The sequence below is a fragment of the Coregonus lavaretus genome, assembly GCF_964263955.1.
Source record: "Coregonus lavaretus genome assembly, chromosome: 16".
NCBI lineage: Eukaryota > Metazoa > Chordata > Actinopteri > Salmoniformes > Salmonidae > Coregonus > Coregonus lavaretus.
This window is the reverse complement of record NC_140003.1, coordinates 45,702,229-45,724,728: the sequence shown is the minus strand read 5'-3', so window position 1 is coordinate 45,724,728 and position 22,500 is coordinate 45,702,229. Positions and strand designations below refer to the sequence as shown.

The following is a 22,500-nucleotide window of genomic DNA, read 5'->3' as shown; positions in this document are numbered from 1 at the left end:
ACATCAATCTACCCATGTTACGGTGGCTATTCATAAAAAATGGCCTCCTTTTCTCCTCTCAGTGGGGAAACTGAGACTGTTAAAGAAACAGATGGGAAGGTCATGAGACACGTGGTCGAAATGGTGGGAGAAACAACATTTTCCCCATCTATCTCTATCTAGTGACTTACTTACTTCCCCCAATAGCAGCTCATTGGCTGCCCAGCCAGCTGGCGGTCAGTTCAACTCACGTCTCCTACCGATTAATTAATTGATAATAATGAGCCGCGTTGACGGCACCTCTTCAAGCTGTCTTGGTCAGGCAAAACCTTTGACTTTCACACCATCACACGGTCACTCTCCCCCCCTTTGTTTTTGTCTCTGCTTTCACTCCTCACGTTCTTGATTTCCAGTTAAATTAAATTATGCAAATGGTGGGTGTAAATGAGAGAGCTGGTCTGGGCACCCCCATGATTATCTAACGAGGTTGTCTGAAAAGCTGATTGCCTGAGTGGGGACTGAGTCACGTTTCCCCCTCAGCCAAGGGCTTTGATTTCAGCATACTCTTTCTTATAGTCACAAGGCTTTAGCCTGTTCCATCAGTTGGAGTGTTAAACCTGGCTTTGATTAGGGCTCTTGGGGTTTATTTATGTATTATTTATATTTAGAAAGAAATTACATTTTGTGTGACGATTAGAAAAAAAACAGGCGAAACATAAAAGGTGCAACACTGAATTTGAGTTTGTAAATTTCCCTTATCCAGTTTTTCTCCAGATATTGCTGGGGATTAGATCTCAATATTTCCCCCTGCCAGCGGTGAAAATAAACAGGATACAAATCTAATTTTAGCCCATAGTCTCACCCACAGATGTCCTCTCCTGCCTCTCCTGATTTACCATTCACCCCACGAGGTCCAAATCCTTATTGAATTGTCTTCCATCTCATTTGTCTGGCATCTAATAATCCTGCATCTCACAGGGTTAGTGGAGGTAGGGTGGTGGGGAACGGGGCCCGCTGATTCCTGGGGGTGGTGGGGAACGGGGCCCGCTGATTCCTGGGGGTGGTGGGGAACGGGGCCCGCTGATTCCTGGGGGTGGTAGGGAACGGGGCACGCTGATTCTCTCTCCAGGAGCGACAGGAGATAATTAGTGTTGATCTTTATATAGTTAAGGTGCTTATAAACATGATGGATGCTAGTGCTGACTGAATCACTACATGAGCACCCCACCGTCACACATCTTACGTCTGAATATATTTACGTAACATGAACACCGAGCATGCCTCGCTGTCGAGGGTTTATTGATCGCCTAATAATTACACAGTCAACGTTGCGTATTACGGATAACTTTACGTGTGAGCAGAGTACCCCTTGTACATGCCTCCCATTTGAGGCAGTGTGCTTTATTTCATGCTTTCACGTGAGAAAATGACAGATCGAAATGATGCCGGTCGAAATGGAGCCAGTAGAAATGGAGCCGGTAGAAATGGAGCCGGTAGAAATGGAGCCGGTAGAAATGGAGCCGGTAGAAATGGAGCCGGTAGAAATGGAGCTGGTAGAAATGATGCCTGTAGAAATGGAGCTGGTAGAAATGGAGCCGGTCGAAATTGAGCTGGTAGAAATGGAGCCGGTAGAAATGGAGCTGGTAGAAATGGAGCCGGTAGAAATGGAGCCAGTAGAAATGGAGCCGGTAGAAATGATGCCTGTAGAAATGGAGCTGGTAGAAATGGAGCCGGTCGAAATGGAGCTGGTAGAAATGGAGCTGGTAGAAATGGAGCCGGTAGAAATGGAGCCGGTAGAAATGGAGCTGGTAGAAATGATGCCTGTAGAAATGGAGCCGGTCGAAATGGAGCTGGTAGAAATGGAGCCGGTAGAAATGGAGCTGGTAGAAATGGAGCTGGTAGAAATGGAGCTGGTAGAAATGATGCCAGTAGAAATGGAGCTGGTAGAAATGGAGCTGGTAGAAATGATACCAGTAGAAATGGAGCTGGTAGGCGCTGACTGACAGGAGATGTGGAGTGATGTGTGTGGGGATAATATTACAAAACCTGGGAAATATCTACACTCTTAGAAAACAATGATTATTTGTTTGTCCCCATAGGAAAACCCTTTTTGGTTTCAGGTAGAACTTTTTGGTGGTGAACGGGTTCCACGTAGAACCATTGGGTTCTCTTATGAGGACAACTGAAGAACCCTTTATGGTTCTAGATAGCACCTTATTTTCTAAGAATGCAGGGGAACACAGAGCTAATCAATATGTGCTGTGTTTTGTAAATCCACACTATTAGCCCAAATATAATTACGATATAACTGTGGAAAATGTAAATTTACACTGTGTATTTGAGAGTATGATAATTATTGGGGTGGTTATTCTCTGAGGTAAAACGCTGATTACACAGCTAGGCTCTACATATATGGGCTACAGGGCAGAACGTCATGTAGGTAGAGCTGTCAAGGTAAACATATTTATTTTGCCCCTGAGCAACCCACTGTTCCCCCGGGTGCCGATGACGTGGATGTGGATTAAGGCAGCCCTCCGCGCCGCTCTGATTCAGAGGGGTTGGGTTAAATGTGGAAGACACATTTCGGTTGAATGTATTCAGTTGTACAACTGACTAGGTATCCCCCTTTACCTTACCCTTTACTATGCAAATAGGAAGAAACACACACGCACGCACACACACACACACAAACACAATCCTAACCAAATGAAACACATTGTATCGTATTGTATGATATTTCACGATATTTAAATGCTGATTCTTGTTTTTCTCCTCAGGATGACGTTTTGCCACCTCCCCTTCCAGAGTAAGTGGCTGTACGTGGGCACAGAGCGTGGCAACACACACATCGTCAACATCGAGTCCTTCGTTCTGTCAGGATACGTCATCATGTGGAACAAGGCCATAGAATTGTGAGTTAAATCATCGAGAAATACACAAATGATCAATGGTCAATTATTACCATAATGAGGATGACGACTGTATGATGATGTTGAGTTGACAGCAGTGGTGATGTTCTTGTTGTGTGGGTTATGGCGTTGAGTGGACAGCAGTGGTGATGTTCTTGTTGTGTGGGTTATGGCGTTGAGTGGACAGCAGTGGTGATGTTCTTGTTGTGTGGGTTATGGCGTTGAGTGGACAGCAGTGGTGATGTTCTTGTTGTGTGGGTTATGGCGTTGAGTGGACAGCAGTGGTGATGTTCTTGTTGTGTGGGTTATGGCGTTGAGTGGACAGCAGTGGTGATATTCTTGTTGTGTGGGTTATGGTGTTGAGTGGACAGCAGTGGTGATGTTCTTGTTGTGTGGGTTAGGGTGTTGAGTGGACAGCAGTGATGATGTTCTTGTTGTGTGGGTTATGGCGTTGAGTGGACAGCAGTGGTGATATTCTTGTTGTGTGGGTTATGGTGTTGAGTGGACAGCAGTGATGATATTCTTGTTGTGTGGGTTATGGTGTTGAGTTGACAGCAGTGATGATGTTCTTGTTGTGTGGGTTAGGGTGTTGAGTTGCCATATATTTAGAGAGATGGGCTGACTTTTAGAATGTTTTATTTTGTTCCAATTCTAGACATTCAGTTACGTAGCATTCTTGGAATAATCAGGAGCGGAAATGGTACATCCTAGACAGTAAACTGATACTATTTCAGGGGCGGATGTAGTACAGAAATATCCTACACAAGTAAAAATAAAAAGGAGCTCATTTAAAAAGTAGAATGAAAGTTTTTACCTTACTTTTACAATAAAAACATTGACCTTATAGCAAATGTTGCTAAGGTTACCTGAACGTTGCTACACATGATCTTGTCCATGAACAAGGAAGAGAGGACAATGCATGTAGAGTATGAACTAAGTTCATTTATTGTTTGAGCAGCAGCAACGCACATACATATATATATATATATATATATATATATATATATATATATATATATATATATAAATGAAGGATTTATCAATAGTATTAATGTTTGAAAATAAATAAAAAATGTTTTGATGAATTAGAGCAATACAAAAGAAAGTAGACTTTCTTTCTTCCTGGTTCCTTTCTTTCTAGAGAGTTTTTCCTAGACACTGTGCTTCTACATCTGCATTGCTTGCTGTGTGGGGTTTTAGGCTGGGTATCTGTAAAGCACTTTGTGACAACTGCTGACTTAAAAAGGTTTTTATAAAATACATTTGATTGATGGATTGATTGCTTGACATAAACAAAATAATCACCCATTCACACAATTTTCCCTACTCACAAACTCCCTCATTCCCTCCCTCCCTCCCTCCCTCATTCCCTCCCTCACTCACTCACTCACTCACCCGTACAAGGTCAAATGGGGAGTGCCAGGGCACACTGGACCTAAAGGATTTGATGTCAAATTAGGTCTGGAGGCAACAACAGAACATCATGGAAATAAAAATGTACCTGAAATAGAGAAATAGAGGGCTATAGATGTTACATTAGATAGCTATAGGCTACATGTACAAAGTACATTAGGTGAGGTACACTGAGTGTACAATACATTAGGAACACCTGCTCTTTCCATGAAATAGATTGACAAGTTGAATCCAGGTGAAAGCTACGATCCCCTTGTTGATGTCACTTGTTGAATCCACTTCAATCAGCTAAAAAGACGCTCACAGGCGGCAGAGGCAGACAGGCCTGTGTTCAGTTTTTGGGACAGCTTCTTCATGCATGGAAAGGAATGAAGCTAGTCCATCTTGAATATTTCAGAAAATTCTGCTTTATGTAGCAACTTAGTTCATCATATCACTGACATTACAATAGTCCAAACACAGACTTTCCTTGCTTGCTATTCTCAGATACGGAGACTGAAGTGAGTTTGTGAGATGTTCTCAGACCTAAAAAGGTGTCTAATGTTGAGATGAGTCCATGTCTAGCCGTACCTATTTTTTAGACTCACACAGTTAGAGAGACCTAGACTAGGAGTTTTTGCTATGTACTGTACTTTCTCTGTGTAAAGTAGGATAATGTTAATCTAAAAGCCAGAGACTCAGTAAGTCTAACTGTGCATACAGTGGGGAGAACAAGTATTTGATACACTGCCGATTTTGCAGGTTTTCCTACATACAAAGCATGTAGAGGTCTGTAATTTTGATCATATGTACACTTCAACTGTGAGAGACAGAATCTAAAACAAAAATCCAGAAAATCACATTGTATGATTTTTATGTAATTAATTTGCACTTTATTGCATGACATAAGTATTTGATACATCAGAAAAGCAGAACTTAATATTTGGTACAGAAACCTTTGTTTGCAATTACAGAGATCATACGTTTCCTGTAGGTCTTGACCAGGTTTGCACACACTGCAGCAGGGATTTTGGCCCACAACCTTCTCCAGATCCTTCAGTTTTCGGGGCTGTCGCTGGGCAATACGGACTTTCAGCTCCCTCCAAGGATTTTCTATTGGGTTCAGGTCTGGACACTGGCTAGGCCACTCCAGGACCTTGAGATGCTTCTTACGGAGCCACTCCTTAGTTGCCCTGGCTGTGTGTTTCGGGTCATTGTCATGCTGGAAGATCCAGCCACGACCCATCTTCAATGCTCTTACTGAGGGAAGGAGGTTGTTGGCCAAGATCTCGCGATACATGGCCCCATCCATCCTCCCCTCAATACGGTGCAGTCGTCCTGTCCCCTTTGCAGAAAAGCATCCCCAAAGAATGATGTTTCCACCTCCATGCTTCACGGTTGGGATGGTGTTCTTGGGGTTGTACTCATCCTTCTTCTTCCTCCAAACACGGCGAGTGGAGTTTAGACCAAAAAGCTCTATTTTTGTCTCATCAGACCACATGACGTTCTTCCATTCCTCCTCTGGATCATCCAGATTTTCAGACGGGCCTGGACATGCGCTGGCTTGAGCAGGGGGACATTGCGTGCACTGCAGGATTTTAATCCATGACGGCGTAGTGTGTTACCAATGGTTTTCTTTGAGACTGTGGTCCCAGCTCTCTTCAGGTCATTGACCAGGTCCTGCCGTGTAGTTCTGGGCTGATCCCTCAACTTCCTCATGATCATTGATGCCCCACAAGGTGAGATCTTGCATGGAGCCCCAGACCGAGGGTGATTGACCGTCATCTTGAACTTCTTCCATTTTCTAATAATTGCGCTAACAGTTGTTGCCTTCTCACCAAGCTGCTTGCCTTTTGTCCTGTAGCCCATCCCAGCCTTGTGCAGGTCTACAATTGTATCCCTGATGTCCTTACACAGCTCTCTGGTCTTGGCCATTGTGGAGAGGTTGGAGTCTGTTTGATTGAGTGTGTGGAAAGGTGTATTTTATACAGGTAACGAGTTCAAACAGGTGCAGTTAATAGAGGTAATGAGTGGAGAACAGGAGGGCTTCTTAAAGAAAAACTAACAGGTCTGTGAGAGCCGGAATTCTTACTGGTTGGTAGGTGATCATATACTTATGTAGGTCTCCACTCTGGAGCCAGAGCAGTCCGCTCCACCGGGGTCCAATCCAGCTCCGGCCAGCGGTTCCACTCCGGAGCCAGAGCAGTCCGCTCCACCGGTGCCTGTTCCAGCTCCGGTCAGCTGCTCCACTCCGGAGCCAGAGCAGTCCGCTCCACCGGTGCCTGATCCAGCTCCGGTCAGCCGCGCCACTCCGGAGCCAGAGCAGTCCGCTCCACCGGGGTCCAGTCCAGCCCCGGTCAGCGGCTCCACTCCGGAGCCAGAGCAGTCCGCTCCACCGGTGCCTGATCCAGCTCCGGTCAGCGGCTCCAATCCGGAGCCAGAGCAGTCCGCTCCATCGGTGCCCAGTCCAGCTCCGGTCAGCGGCTCCAGTCCAGACCATGACGTCAGCCCCTCTCCAGGTTCGGGGTCTCCCACACCAGGGTCCAGACAGGGCCTGGCGTATCGTGGGAGGAAGGAGAGGTGAAGCAGCGCGCCGAGGACCAGACCAGGGGTGCAACAGGGATGCGGAGAGTGAGAGGTCATTACGCCCCGAGCCGGATCTGCCTCCGAGGCGGAATGCCCACCCGGCCCCTACCCTGTTATGTTTATGTTGTGCGGTCGGAGTCCGCACCTTTGGGGGGGGGGGGGGGTACTGTCACGCCCTGACTCAGGGGACTCGTATATGTTGAGTCAGGGTGTGTATATTCTTTGTTGTGTGTATTCTATGTTGTCGATGTAGTATGTGTGGATCCAGTGGCGGCTCCTGAAAAAATTCTCAGGGGGGGCAATTTTTCTGATGATTTAGGTGACCTACACACATTTTAAAAAAGATATGTCCAGCAACAACATGAAGACAGGGGCAGCATATAAGTCAATACCAGAAGCATTTATTGACTGATCTGGGGAGATGGATTCCAGTTTCTGTGACAGATTATAAATAATCTCTGATGCCTTTGTTATATTAGCTTTTGGTTGAATGTACACAACGGTAACAAACAATTGGGGGAACTCACGGGGCAGATAGTAAGGTCGCAGTGACACAGAAAGCAGTTCAATGTCGGGGGTACAGAGTCGCTCTCTTACCAGGATCGATTTTCCCTGTGACTGTCAGATCGCGGTCCGCTCTGACCAGGGTGAAGCCGGCCGGCTCCACTTCTCTGTCCGGGACTCTGTCATCCAGCCAAGTCTCAGTAAATGCCAGCAAACAGGCCTCCCGATATTCGTGTTGGAAGCGCAGATTCGCTGACAACTCATCCGCTTTCCCCCTCAGTGACTGGGCATTAATCAGCAAGGTGGTGGGTAAGGGAAGTTTGTTCTGCTGTATTGGATTCCGCTGCCAGCAGCGTTTTCATTATTGAGTCCGTTCGTAGCGGGTATGTACACGATCAACAAGATCAGTCCAAAACCCACCACTGGAAATCCATGGTTGGCAGAATGTTTGTAAACTAAGTGTACAAATTAAAAACATAAAATAACGCCACTAAGTGTACAAATTAAAAACATAAGATAACGCCACACTGCAGGTCGCAACAGAGACGCTGCTACCCGCTATTTTCTTAGTTACGTTCATGGTTACGTTACGTATGACGAAAGCGCGTAAGTGCAAGCCCTCAGAAACCCATAGAGATTGTATTGAAAGCTCTGAAATTTGAAAAAAATAGATTTTACATGGGAGTCTATGACAGACTTCTGGGCGATTTTCAACCTGACTGAAATCGCCCCAAAAGGGGGGGGGGGGCATTTGAAGCACGACTTTAGCCTGATTGGACATTTAGTGGCAGTCAGATCAGATTAGAACACTGATAACTACTGTTGCCGTGATATAATTGATTAGAAAAAAAATCCCTTCCTTTTCCCGTTTGGCAGTGCGTCGCCCATATCGCCCTATTGAACACACCGCCCCTGTGTGGATCTATGTTGGCAGGTGTGGTTCCCAATCAGAGGCAGCTGTCGCTCGTTGTCTCTGATTGGGGATCATACTTAGGCAGCCTATTGGCACTAGTGTGTTGTGGGATTTTGTTCCGTGTGAGGTATGTTGTATATGCTACCTTGGACTTCACGTTTCGTTTAGTTTGTTGTTTTGTCGTTGTGTTTATTTGGTTTAATAAACATGTACGTATATCACGCTGCGCCTTGGTCTGACCCGTCAATGATCGAACGTGACAGATTGACTATGACTTTTCAGATCACCCAGTAGTGCTATCTGCAGGGTTAGCTCCAGGTAAATATTGCAATCCTTTAGCCATTCCTGGACCTGTGTCCAAAAACAAGCTACAAATGGACAGAACCAAAACAAATGATCTAATGATTCTGTCTCCTCGCAGCAAAATCAGCAGAGCTGGGAAGATTGTATCCCCCATATAAATAACATTCAATTGGTAGCAAGAATTTTATATAATAATTTAAATTGATGCATGTGAGTGTTTGTGCGTGTGTGTAGTATAAATGTGTGTGTGTGTGTCGGAGTGTCAGTGTGTGTGTGAGTGTGTAGAGTCCTGTGTCAAAAATAGAAAATAAAATACAAGGTTCAACTCAGATAGTCCGTGTAGTCATTCTGTTAACTATTTTGCAATCTTATGGCTTGGGGATAGAAGCTGTTCAGGAGCCTGCTCGTGTCAGACTTGATGCACCGGTACCGCTTGCCGTGTGGAAGCAGAGAGATCAGTCTATGTCTTGGGTGGCTGGAGTCTTGAACATTTTCCCGGGCCTTACATTATATAGAGGTTTTGGATGGCAGGGAGCTCGGCCCCAGTGATGTAAGCTCTCGACCTGCTCCACTGCAGCCCCATCGAAAGGGGTCACCTTTCCTGTGCTTGGTCTCCTCCATCTCCATTGTTTTAACACACACCTCTTTCACAATACGTCTCCAACTGAACTAAGTTATTTTTACCTTTTTGAAAATCTTCCAACAATCATCATTCAGTTTGTACGCACAGCTTAATTTGATTGGCCTGTATTGGCGCAATGCGTGAAATTTGATTTGATTGGTCTCTCCCTAAACAACGATTAACTGTTTTTTTCTGGCTCATAGACTGTTCATAGACTGTTCTCTCTGCTCTAGCAAAATTTCCATACGGAGCTTTCGAAAATAAAAAAATTCATTAGCCCAGCGCAGTTACTGATTCTTCAGGACTAGCATTGAAAATGTGACCAGCGGTGGGAAATCAACTAAGAAAGTGGCTGTAGATATATATATATATTTTTTTATGAATAGAAAACAGTAATACTGTTATGTGTTTGCAGAGTAGTTAGCTGAAATTCACTACAATTGTGTTTATTTTCCACTTTGATGTTAAACTTTCTGTACTGCTAACGTTCACTTCCTGCTAATGTTCACTTCCAGTCATTTTCACTCTCTAATCCTGTAAAATCAGCAACGGCGTTGGTTCAATTGATTTGTTTATTTCCAAACGCTTCTGCATGTACTGTAATTATTAGGTTGTCTTAACCTTTGTTATCTTCAACCTAGCATGTAGTAAATCATGTAAATGTAATCATGTAAATGTATTCATGCAAATGTAATCATGTAAATGTAATCATGTAAATTTAATCGTGTAAATGTAATCGCGTAAATGTAATTGTGTAAATGTAATCGTGTAAATTTAATCGTGTAAATGTATCATAATGCAGAAACCTGAATGTCCCAACTCTCTAAATAAATGGCTCTGGTTGAAACCATTGACATCAGCAGCACCTGTTATGCTGACCTGAAATAACAATCATACAATGTAAGAATTACAGTATATTGTTGACATAATTAACTCGTCCAGAGGCTTTTAGACACCTGGTCCAATTAGTGTCTTCTCTTTCAACAGCAAGTCATTGCTGTTCTATTACCTTTACCTCGGGTGTATTAGTCTGACAAGCCCTCCACTATAGTGTCAATCACACTTCCCATCCATGAAGATGGCCTTGTGCCTTGCCCTGACAGTGTTAGCAACAGCGAGCAGTCTACTACTGACTGGATGACAGTGGGTGGGCTGTCTGTCAATCACTTTACGCTCCAATGGCAGGCTCAGGAGTCTTATCACTGGATGAGAACTCACCAAACAGTTGACTATATCTGAACCCTCCTGCTTAAATCGGTATTATTTATTATTTATTTATCTGTAATGCACGGCAATATCCAAACGGTGTTGTCAAACGTTCTTACATGTTCTATGTTTCAGCTGCCTTTGAAAGCAAAAATCGAATTTAAAATATTATTGAAAATGTTAGACATCGGGCACCAGCAGTTATTGACAAATAGACACACACCCCCGCCCCTCGTCTTGCCAGACGTAGCTTCTCTGTCGTGCCGATGCATGGAAAATCCCGCCAGCTCTATATTATCCGTGTCGTCGCTCAGCCACGACTCGGTGAAACATAAGATATTACAGTTTTTAATGTCCTGTTGGTAGGATATTCTTGATCAAAGATCCTCCATTTTGTTTTCCAATGATTGCACTTTGGCCAATAGAACGGATGGTAGTGGAGGTTTACTCACTCGCCTACGAATTCTCAGAAGGCAGCCCGACCTCCGACCTCCGCCCCCCATTTCTCTGTCTTTTGTTCACTCAAATGACAGGGATTTGGGCCTGGTCTCGAGAAAGCAGGATATCCTTCATGTCGGACTCGTTAAAGAAAAAATATTTGTCCAGTTCGAGGTGAATATTCGCTGTTCTGATGTCCAGACGTTATTTTTGGTCCTAAGAGACGGTAGCAGCAACAATATGTACACAGTAAGTTAATAAATAAGTTACAAACAACGCAAAAAAAAACTAATGAAATAGCACAGTTGGTTAGGAGCCCGTAAAACGGCAGCCATCCCCTCCGGCGCCATTACAGTTAATTATAGCCATGGTATAAGTGGGATAATCAATACAGGGCTCCATGCGTTCTCTGAATATAATGCAACTCTGTAGAACGTTAGGACCAGTCTGCTGCACGTTGTGGCAAACACCTTCCACGTTGTGCATTATTTTACAGAGAACGCATAGTCCCTCATTGATTATCCCTTATGTGGTCATCAGCTGTTATTGACATTGGTGTCATTCTATCCTAAAACCTCGTACACTGCCACATCATGTCATTCTATCCTAAAACCTCTTGCACTGCCGTGTCATGTCATTCTATCCTAAAATCTCGTACACTGCCGCGTCATGTCATTCTATCCTAAAACCTCTTACACTGCCGCGTCATGCAATTCTATCCTAAAATCTCGTACACTGCCACATCATGTCATTCTATCCTAAAACCTCGTACACTGCCGCGTCATGTCATTCTATCCTAAAACCTCTTACACTGCCACGTCATGTAATTTGTCAACTAATCCTAGCTGAAAGTTGCCAACCTAACTTTGCTCATGTTGCCATGGCGGCAGTGTTCATAGAGTAGCTAGGACCACTTAACATGCAGAGGCGTGCACATACACCAGCACTGTGAAGTATGCGTTTAGTGGGTTTTGAAGAGTAGTTCAATTAAATGTTAACAAGAATATTCCATCCTCGTCAACGTGTTTAAATGGAGAGCCAATGAAGCCCTGTGTTGTTTGATTGGGCTGAAGTGCTTCCCTCTCAGTACTCCTCATGTGCTCCTTCACAGGGAAAGCATCAACGACCCCCCCCCCTCTCTCTAATAGAAACTAACCGCAGAGGGAATGAGATTTGTTTTTCCCCTCCTCTCAGTCATGCTGGAGTAGGACGGAGGAGTGTGAGGAGTTGATGTGTGTGTGTGTGTGTGTGTGTGTGTGTGTGTGTGTGTGTGTGTGTGTGTGTGTGTGTGTGTGTGTGTGTTTCTGTGTTCATTTGGTTCATTTACCATATGTGTGAAGAAAAAAATAAATGTATGCATTCACTAACTGTACGTCGCTCTGGATAAGAGTGTCTATTAAATGACTAAAATTTAAAAAATTAAGGCTTAACTAAAATTGAGGTGGAGAAGAAGTGATTATCAGATTATACAGACTCAGCTCAATACACAATCACACATAAGCGTACACACACACACACACACACACACACACACACACACAATTACACACCACTTATTAATATGGCGCTTTTCTGTGGAATACTCTTTTCCTGTGCCAAGACACTCATTACATGGTGTTTGTATCTCCCTCCTGAGTACTGACTGAACGGTGAGGAACTTGTGATCCAAAATTAATTTGTGAGAGGCACACTCCATTAATTTCAATAGAGACTGCAGTGCTGGCAGGAAAGGGATGTATTACACTGCAAGTTTGCATTTCCTGCTTTGCAGGAAATCTCTCAGCAACAAAAGGGTGATCAAATTAAGACCCTACATCTGTAAATCAGGTATGCCGGCTGTCCTTTATTCACAGCTTCCAGGAAGTTTCCAGAACCTCCTACTGCCCATAATGCTGTTGTCTGGGTCTTCACCTCCAAGGCTCAGTACCAGGCCTTAGAATCTGTGTAAGAAACGAGGAAAAGCAGGGAGCCTGGTGGGAAACCAGGAAGCCTGGTGGGAAAGCGGGAAGCCTGGTGGGAAACCAGGAAGCCTAGTGGGAAAGCCGGAAGCCTGGTGGGAAAGCGTGAAGCCTGGTGGGAAAGCGTGAAGCCTGGTGGGAAAGCGTGAAGCCTGGTGGGAAAGTGTGAAGCCTGGTGGGAAAGCGGGAAGCCTGGTGGGAAAGCGTGAAGCCTGGTGGGAAAGCGGGAAGCCTGGTGGGAAAACTGGAAGCCTGGTGGGAAAGCCCGAAGCCAGGTGGGAAAGCGTGAAGCCTGGTGGGAAACCAGGAAGCCTGGTGGGAAAGCGTGAAGCCTGGTGGGATACCAGGAAGCCTGGTGGGAAAGCGTGAAGCCTGGTGGGAAATCGTGAAGCCTGGTGGGAAAGCGTGAAGCCTGGTGGGAAAACAGGAAGCCTGGTGGGAAAGTGTGAAGCCTGGTGGGAAAGCGTGAAGCCTGGTGGGAAAACGGGAAGCCTGGTGGGAAAGCGGGAAGCCTGGTGGGAAAGCGGGAAGCCTGGTGGGAAAGCGTGAAGCCTGGTGGGAAAGTGTGAAGCCTGGTGGGATACCAGGAAGCCTGGTGGGAAAGCGTGAAGCCTGGTGGGAAAGCGTGAAGCCTGGTGGGAAAGCGTGAAGCCTGGTGGGAAACCAGGAAGCCTGGTGGGAAAGTGTGAAGCCTGGTGGGAAAGCGTGAAGCCTGGTGGGAACATGCTTCATTAAGACGACAGAGGCTTCTTCCTTCCTTCCTCCCCACTTCTCCTGCTGCTGCTCAGATTTCACAAGACAAACATGTCCCAAATGTTCAAAAGAAACTCCGAAATAAAAGAGTTGGAAAAATGATTCATAATGACATGATGTTACTCATAATGTTTACCTGTCTCTATATAGCTCAGTATTTGAGCTGTCGCACCCTGTTGACATGATGTTATTCATAATGTTTACTGGTCTCTATGTAGATCACTCTTTGAGCAGTCACTTCCTGATACCCTATACCTTCTCAGTAGGCTTGTGTGTTTCCTTAATTAGCACATTATTTTCTAATGAGTTTATCATTCTAATGCAATCTCACTGGTTCAGGCCAGCGGCCTAAATGGAGACAGAAAGCCCTGTGGAGTGGAATCCAGGCACACGTCTGATAACAGACACAGATACACCAGCAACAACATCTGCTAAATATGTGTATGTGACCAATACAAGTTGATTTGATTTGATTTGAAATACTACCGTTCCCCCCTCCTCCTCCTCTCCTCTCCTCCTCCTCCTCCTCTCCTCCTCCTCCTCTCCTCCTCTCTCCTCCTCCTCCTCCTCCTCCTTCTCCTCTCCTCCTCTCTCCTCCTCTCTCCTCCTCTCTCCTCCTCCTCCTTCTCCTCTCCTCCTCTCCTCCTCTCCTCCTCTCTCCTCCTCCTCCTCCTCTCTCCACATCCTCTTGCATGTTAGTCTTTTCACTAATGAATGTAGCGAGGCAGAAAAGGAGTGACACCTGATGCATGGAGATGTGTGGAGAAGAATGATGAAGGTTACCACAGCAAATCAAAAACTGAGAGAGAGAATGAAAGAGAGAGAGAGAGAGAGAGAGAGAGAGAGAGAGAGAGAGAGAGAGAGAGAGAGAGAGAGAGAGAGAGAGAGAGAGAGAGAGAGAGAGAGAGACAGACAGCCACTGCACTGCCACTGTGACTGTCATTACTGCAGGCCCAGCATGTATTGACTGTCATTACTGCAGGCCCAGGATATATCGACTGTCATTACTGCAGGCCCAGTATATATTGACTGTCATCACTGCAGGCCCAGGATATATTGACTGTCATTACTGCAGGCCCAGTATGTATTGACTGTCATTACTGCATGCCCAGCATATATTGACTGTCATTACTGCAGGCCCAGGATATATTGACTGTCATTACTGCAGGCCCAGGATATATTGATGCAGGCCCAGTATATATTGACTGTCATCACTGCAGGCCCAGCATATATTGACTGTCATTACTGCAGGCCCAGGATATATTGATGCAGGCCCAGTATATATTGACTGTCATCACTGCAGGCCCAGGATATATTGACTGTCGTTACTGCAGGCCCAGGATATATTGACTGTCGTTACTGCAGGCCCAGGATATATTGACTGTCGTTACTGCAGGCCCAGGATATATTATTGACTGTCGTTACTGCAGGCCCAGGATATATTATTGACTGTCGTTAATGCAGGCCCAGGATATATTGACTGTCGTTACTGCAGGCCCAGGATATATTGACTGTCGTTACTGCAGGCCCAGGATATATTATTGACTGTCGTTACTGCAGGCCCAGGATATATTGACTGTCATTACTGCAGGCCCAGGATATATTATTGACTGTCGTTACTGCAGGCCCAGGATATATTATTGACTGTCGTTACTGCAGGCCCTGGATATATTGACTGTCGTTACTGCAGGCCCAGAATATATTATTGACTGTCATTACTGCAGGCCCAGAATATATTATTGACTGTCGTTACTGCAGAACCAGGATATATTATTGACTGTCGTTACTGCAGGCCCAGGATATATTGACTGTCGTTACTGCAGGCCCAGGATATATTATTGACTGTCGTTACTGCAGGCCCAGGATATATTGACTGTCGTTACTGCAGGCCCAGGATATATTATTGACTGTCGTTACTGCAGGCCCAGGATATATTGACTGTCATCACTGCAGGCCCAGTATATATTATTGACTGTCGTTACTGCAGGCCCAGTATATATTATTGACTGTCATCACTGCAGGCCCAGTATATATTGACTGTCATCACTGCAGGCCCAGTATATATTATTGACTGTCGTTACTGCAGGCCCAGTATATATTATTGATTGTCGTTACTGCAGGCCCAGGGTATATTATTGACTGTCGTTACTGCAGGCCCAGTATATATTGACTGTCATTACTGCAGGCCCAGTATATATTGACTGTCATTACTGCAGGCCCAGGATATATTACTGACTGTCGTTACTGCAGGCCCAGTATATATTGACTGTCGTTACTGCAGGCCCAGTATATATTGACTGTCGTTACTGCAGGCCCAGCATATATTGACTGTTGTTACTGCAGGCCCAGTATATATTGACTGTCGTTACTGCAGGCCCAGGATATATTATTGACTGTCGTTACTGCAGGCCCAGTATGTATTGATGCAGGCCCAGTATATTATTGACTGTCGTTACTGCAGGCCCAGTATATATTGACTGTCGTTACTGCAGGCCCAGGATATATTGATGCAGGCCCAGCATATTATTGACTGTCGTTACTGCAGGCCCAGTATATATTATTGACTGTCGTTACCGCAGGCCCAGGATATATTATTCACTGTCGTTACTGCAGGCCCAGGATATATTGACTGTCGTTACTGCAGGCCCAGGATATATTATTGACTGTCGTTACTGCAGGCCCAGGATATATTGACTGTCATTACTGCAGGCCCAGGATATATTATTGACTGTCGTTACTGCAGGCCCAGTATATATTGACTGTCGTTACTGCAGGCCCAGCATATATTGACTGTCGTTACTGCAGGCCCAGGATATATTATTGACTGTCGTTACTGCAGGCCCAGGATATATTATTGACTGTCGTTACTGCAGGCCCAGGATATATTATTGACTGTCGTTACTGCAGGCCCAGGATATATTGACTGTCGTTACTGCAGGCCCAGGATATATTGATGCAGGCCCAGTATATATTGACTGTCATCACTGCAGGCCCAGGATATATTGACTGTCATTACTGCAGGCCCAGGATATATTGACTGTCGTTACTGCAGGCCCAGGATATATTGACTGTCGTTACTGCAGGCCCAGGATATATTATTGACTGTCGTTACTGCAGGCCCAGGATATATTATTGACTGTCGTTACTGCAGGCCCAGGATATATTGACTGTCGTTACTGCAGGCCCAGGATATATTGACTGTCGTTACTGCAGGCCCAGGATATATTATTGACTGTCGTTACTGCAGGCCCAGGATATATTGACTGTCATTACTGCAGGCCCAGGATATATTATTGACTGTCGTTACTGCAGGCCCAGGATATATTATTGACTGTCGTTACTGCAGGCCCAGGATATATTATTGACTGTCGTTACTGCAGGCCCAGGATATATTATTGACTGTCGTTACTTCAGGCCCAGCATATATTGACTGTCGTTACTGCAGGCCCAGGATATATTATTGACTGTCGTTACTGCAGGCCCAGGATATATTATTGACTGTCGTTACTGCAGGCCCAGGATATATTATTGACTGTCGTTACTGCAGGCCCAGGATATATTGACTGTCGTTACTGCAGGCCCAGTATTTTTAGGGGTTGATATATTTTTCATTACGGCAAATTAACTCTGAAATTTCAAAGTGGAATGATAAACTTTAGAAGCCTTTTTAAAACTAAAATACACTACAAGTTAGGGGCGGCTGGTAGCTTAGTGGTTAAGAGCGTTGTGCCAGTAACCGAAAGGTCGCTGGTTCTAATCCCCGAGCCGACTAGGTGAAAAATCTGTTGATGTGCCCTTGAGCAAGGCACTTAACCCTAGTTGCTCTGGATAAGTGCGTCTGCAAAATGATAAAAAAAGTTAACATCTCCTGCTGTGCATGAAAATTATCAGTGATCAAATTAAGATCCTACATCTGTATGCCTTTGCGTCTGTACTTTTTGTAATACGTCATCGTACCCTGTCAACTTCAGGTGTCTCTCATCGCCCGTTAATATTCTGATCACATAACATGCCCACCCCCACTCATTCACACACACAGAAAATGACTGTATCAGTGTGAGATCGCAATACAACACAGACGGATCTGACGGTGTAAAGACTGTTGGAAATGATCTCCAAGAGAGGAGACCTGCGAATTTCCTTTTAGACTTTAGAGTTTGGTGTTGTCCCTCAGAACCTCTTTGAAAGACCTGCCATGTAAAGGGGCACAGAGATGTGAGAGTTACATTATTTTGTCTTTATGATGAAATGAGAACATGTGTTTTTGTGATAACTTGTAACAGATGAGCTCACAGCGCCATAACATTTACACAGCTATGTCATGTGTTTCAATAGCACACCGTGCAATGGAGGAGGCAATGTGCGTGTATGTGTGCATGCACACATACATGTGTGTCTTTATTTGTTTGTTTGTTTGTGTGTGTGTGTGTGTGTGTGTGTTTGTGTGTGTGTGTGTATGTGTGTGTGTGTGTGTGTATGTGTGTGTGTGTGTGTGTGTGTGTGTGTGTGTGTGTGTGTGTGTGTGTGTGTGTGTGTGTGTGTGTGTGTGTGTTTGTCTGCACAGAGTTGGTTAAAGCTGCTTTTTCTGCACCCTTTTATATGAAACAACTTCTGAACTGAGATGTTCTGGTCCCCCTTGGTCAGTTCAGAGAAATGATCGGAGACCTCTGTGTTGAGAAATGTCTGTTTTTCTTAATATGTTTTGTAATGTTGTATGTTGCATGTGTTTAATGCGTATATGCAGGGCTCATCTGTAAAATAGACCCTAGTCTCACTATGACTTCCCTGTCAAAATAAAAAGGTTAAATAATACTTTTATTTTTATTTTTATCAATTATCCTCACCAAGCCAAAAACAGCAAACCTACCAGGCTCTAGCATTGCCATGTCTCCCCGGGTCCCTGCCGCAGCACACGGTGTCTGTGTGTTTCATGACAGCGGTGGAAATCTGTGTCGCAGCCGGTCTCCTCTCATTGGGTTTTGCCTGCCTCTGTTTTTCTGACGGCGGCGGTTGTAAGGCTGTGATTCTGCCTGTGCCAGCGGCTAGCATAGCGTGGTGAGAGCCAGGGTCAGTCCAGGTCTCTCTCTGTCTGGCTGGTTGTTTTGTGAAGTGTTTAAGCTTCCACTGTGTTAACAGCATATTGCTGCTCCAGACCCTGAACTATAACATGTTGCTGCTCTATACAATACCTTCTGGCTGAGGAGGTTGTAAAGCTGTAAGGTCTCTGAGTCTCTTTATGTTGCAGGTGCAATGCTGTGCATTGAGCCTGGTGATATACAGTGGGGGGGAAAAAGTATTTAGTCAGCCACCAATTGTGCAAGTTCTCCCACTTAAAAAGATGAGAGAGGCCTGTAATTTTCATCATAGGTACACGTCAACTATGACAGACAAAATGAGAAAAAAAATCCAGAAAATCACATTGTAGGATTTTTAATGAATTTATTTGCAAATTATGGTGGAAAATAAGTATTTGGTCACCTACAAACAAGCAAGATTTCTGGCTCTCACAGACCTGTAACTTCTTCTTTAAGAGGCTCCTCTGTCCTCCACTCGTTACCTGTATTAATGGCACCTGTTTGAACTTGTTATCAGTATAAAAGACACCTGTCCACAACCTCAAACAGTCACACTCCAAACTCCACTATGGCCAAGACCAAAGAGCTGTCAAAGGACACCACAACAAAATTGTTGACCTGCACCAGGCTGGGAAGACTGAATCTGCAATAGGTAAGCAGCTTGGATTGAAGAAATCAACTGTGGGAGCAATTATTAGGAAATGGAAGACATACAAGACCACTAATAATCTCCCTCGATCTGGGGCTCCACGCAAGATCTCACCCAGTGGGGTCAAAATGATCACAAGAACGGTGAGCAAAAATCCCAGAACCACACGGGGGGACCTAGTGAATGACCTGCAGAGAGCTGGGACCAAAGTAACAAAGCCTACCATCAGTAAAACACTACGCCGCCAGGGACTCAAATCCTGCAGTGCCAGACGTGTCCCCCTGCTTAAGCCAGTACATGTCCAGGCCCGTCTGAAGTTTGCTAGAGTGCATTTGGATGATCCAGAAGAGGATTGGGAGAATGTCATATGGTCAGATGAAACCAAAATAGAAACTTTTTGGTAAAAACTCAACTCGTCGTGTTTGGAGGACAAAGAATGCTGAGTTGCATCCAAAGAACACCAAACCTACTGTGAAGCATGGGGGTGGAAACATCATGCTTTGGGGCTGTTTTTCTGCAAAGGGACCAGGATGACTGATCCTTGTAAAGGAAAGAATGAATGGGGCCATGTATCGTGAGATTTTTAGTGAAAACCTCCTTCCATCAGCAAGGGCATTGAAGATAAAACGTGGCTGGGTCTTTCAGCATGACAATGATCCCAAACACACCGCCCGGGCAACGAAGGAGTGGCTTCGTAAGAAGCATTTCAAGGTCCTGGAGTGGCCTAGCCAGTCTCCAGATCTCAACCCCATAGAAAATCTTTGGAGTGAGTTGAATGTCCGTGTTGCCCAGCGACAGCCCCAAAACATCACTGCTCTAGAGGAGATCTGCATGGAGGAATGGGCCAAAATACAAGCAACAGTGTGTGAAAACCTTGTGAAGACTTACAGAAAACGTTTGACCTGTGTCATTGCCAACAAAGGGTATATAACAAAGTATTGAGAAACTTTTGTTATTGACCAAATACTTTGTCAAATTTTACCAAATGTACCAAATAGTCTGTCATAGTTGACGTGTACCTATGATGAAAATTACAGGCCTCTCTCATCTTTTTAAGTGGGAGAACTTGCACAATTGGTGGCTGACTAAATACTTTTTTTCCCCACTGTAAATTGACTTCAGATTACATTTTTTAAAATGTTGTCTCACTGTCCTGGTAATATTGCAAAGTGAAGGCCATGTTTTTCTCAAGTCGATTCAAAACGGCCTTCACTTTGGTATGTCAACATGGTGAAAGCACTGCTTTGACTTGAGAGAAAACTTTCCTCACCTAGACTGTGATATATAAACCAATGATTTGTCATGCAAAATAATACAACCGTGAACACAACAGCATGGTGTGTCTTTGTTATTCACAAGACAATACTGACGTTTTCTGTCATCCTTCCTGAGACACAAGCGATGTGCCGTCATTGTAAATAAGAACTTGTTCCTAATTGACCTGCTTGGTAAAATAAAGGTAAAATAAATAAAACAGTGCCAGAGATGGAGGAGCCTCAGAGGCATTCTACTCAGGAAAGACTACCATTCATCCGTCTAGGGTACTCGTTTTGTTACCAAGAAACAAAATGTCAGGGTTCAGGAGGACATTTACATTTGAACTGGACTATGCTGACACAGCCAACAGCTGCTGAATGATGATGATACCATACTACTGAATACTACTGTATGGTGATGATACTATACTACTGTATACTACTGTATGGTGATGATACTAGACTACTGTATACTACTGTATGGTGATGATACTAGACTACTGTATACTACTGTATGGTGATGTTGCTATACTACTGTATGGTGATGTTGCTATACTACTGTATACTACTGTATGGTGATGTTGCTATACTACTGTATGGTGATGATACTATACTACTGTATGGTGATGATACTATACTACTGTATGGTGATGTTGCTATATTACTGTATGGTGATGTTGCTATATTACTGTATACTACTGTATGGTGATGTTGCTATACTACTGTATACTACTGTATGGTGATGTTGCTATACTGCTGTATGGTGATGATACTATACTTCTGTATGGTGATGATACTATACTACTGTATGGTGATGTTGCTATATTACTGTATGGTGATGTTGCTATATTACTGTATACTACTGTATGGTGATGTTGCTATACTACTGTATGGTGATGTTGCTATACTAATGTATGGTGATGTTGATATACTACTGTATACTACTGTATGGTGATGTTGCTATATTACTGTATACTACTGTATGGTGATGTTGCTATACTACTGTATGGTGATGTTGATATACTACTGTATACTACTGTATGGTGATGTTGCTACATTACTGTATACTACTGTATGGTGATGTTGTTATACTACTGTATGGTGATGATACTATACTACTGTATACTACTGTATGGTGATGTTGCTATACTTCTATATACTACTGTATGGTGATGTTGCTATACTACCATATGGTGATGTTGATATACTACTGTATACTACTGTATGGTGATGTTGCTATATTACTGTATACTACTGTATGGTGATGTTGCTATACTACTGTATGGTGATGTTGATATACTACTGTATACTACTGTATGGTTATGTTGCTATATTACTGTATACTACTGTATGGTGATGTTGTTATACTACTGTATGGTGATGATACTATACTACTGTATACTACTGTATGGTGATGTTGCTATACTTCTGTATACTACTGTATGGTGATGTTGCTATACTACTGTATGGTGATGTTGATATACTACTGTATACTACTGTATGGTGATGTTGCTATATTACTGTATACTACTGTATGGTGATGTTGTTATACTACTGTATGGTGATGATACTATACAACTGTATACTACTGTATGGTGATGTTGCTATACTTATGTATACTACTTTATGGTGATGTTGCTATACTACTGTATACTACTGTATGGTGATGTTGATATACTACTGTATGGTGATGTTGATATACTACTGTATACTACTGTATGGTGATGTTGCTATACTACTGTATACTACTGTATGGTGATGTTGATATACTACTGTATTGTGATGATGATATACTACTGTATGGTGATGTTGCTATACTACTGAATACTACTGTATAGTGATGTTGCTATACTACTGAATACTACTGTATGGTGATGTTGCTATACTACTGTATGGTGATGTTGCTATACTACTGTATACTACTGTATGGTGATGTTGCTATACTACTGTATGGTGA

At 43.9% G+C, this 22,500-nt stretch overlaps 1 pseudogene across 1 annotated transcript in view; it reads left to right on the top strand.

Annotated features, from left to right (window-relative positions):
• Window positions 1–22,500, top strand: part of LOC311143864 (syntaxin-binding protein 5-like) — a 293,895-nt pseudogene that overhangs the window by 174,234 nt on the left and 97,161 nt on the right. The window contains exon 5 of the transcript in view: window positions 2,757–2,891. The product of the transcript in view is annotated as a syntaxin-binding protein 5-like (transcript). The remainder of the gene's footprint in view (window positions 1–2,756; window positions 2,892–22,500) is intronic.